Below are 1,548 nucleotides of genomic sequence, written 5' to 3' on the forward strand. Positions count from 1 at the left end.
TTTTTTTAAATAATGTTTTAAAAAGAACACCTTTATTTGGTGATTTTGTAATCAAAATAGAGATTTAGATATTTAAATCTCATATAAATGAAACTTAATATCACTCCCTCTCTCTTTATATGAAATTAAATAACTAAGCTTAGTAGTTTAATGTTAGTTATTTAGGATGGTTATTACTTTTTTGTTACTCTAGGATTCTAAACTTTATTTATTAGGCTAACCTCTCATTCATTTATCGTTTAAGGTCTGTGGTAGGCCTATGGTCTTATCATCATTTCGACACAAGTTGTCATGATTTTAGTAACCAATATTGTTACACCGCTAAAGTGACATATCATTTACCTTCGTTCGTATCTAAGTCCGTGGTATGACGCAGGATTCAGGCTACGCTGGCCGTTGCGAATCTGTGTAGTTTGCCAATTAATACGCTGCCAACCATTGCATTTCTGTCGTGAGTCCACGCAACATGTTTGCCTTTTAACGTCTGTCCAAATTTTCCTACATGACAATTCCAATGATAGTCGCAGTAACTAATATTCGCGATAAATTCTAATAATCGGAATCACCTCAACCTCCGCCGCCATTTTGACCTCTGGGGCATGCGCAATACATCGGTAAACGGAACCATCCATTGTGACAAGAGGGATAAGAGGAAATCTTTTGTACTTAAGTGCGAAGGTACATAATGTAAACAGATTACTACATAATGACAAAAGACGTATTTTTGCGTTAAGTACTTTAGTACTTAAGTGCAAAAGATTTTCACTTAAGTGAAAAAGTGTTTGCCATTATGTGATTTTTTGCCATTATGTCCAGTTTTTTTCACTTAAGTGTAAATCTTTTGCACTTAAGTGCAAAAGTTTTTGCACTTAAGTAGTTTATGTATTTTATCCTAAAACGGCCGCCCATAATCAAGGTTAAAGGTTAAACTCCATGAACCTCTTGCTGATTTATTTCATTGATGATGGGGTATATATCTATGTGAGCACTCCCTCACTTTGATTTTATTTAATCTATTGGTGATAATTTTATATTTTACACAAACACGCATAGACCAGTACAATTATAGTTATCTTTCAAAAGGACAAAGGATACCAGAAATTAAATGTGCTCTCAAGAAATGCAGGCATATTACAACAATCCATTTTCATGGGAACTAAATAATTTCGTGCTTATAATTTTTTAAGAGAGCATGCATAAGCATCATTGCCATTTTTATCCCAGAAACTACATAGCATTACAACAAAAACTTGTCTCAGTCAACAAGGGTCTTGAATGCCAGAAGAGTTTGGAGTTATGGACAGTTTCAAGATGTTAATACTCTTCTTGACATACAAATTATTAACTTGGACCTAGTGGGCTAAAAAAGGAAAGTTAATCTACAAGAGAGATATTTTCTCTACTTTTCCTATCTTCCTCTTCTCTTGAAATCAAGGGGAGCCTACATGTATATGAAATTAGAGAAAAGATTATAAAGAACTTTCAGAAAAAATAAACCTTCAACTACCGTTACCAAAATTCAAAATGGCCACTTGTCGTTATGATGGT

This window comes from Mizuhopecten yessoensis, unplaced genomic scaffold (assembly GCF_002113885.1).
Source record: "Mizuhopecten yessoensis strain PY_sf001 unplaced genomic scaffold, ASM211388v2 scaffold716037, whole genome shotgun sequence".
Taxonomy (NCBI): Eukaryota; Metazoa; Mollusca; class Bivalvia; order Pectinida; family Pectinidae; genus Mizuhopecten; species Mizuhopecten yessoensis.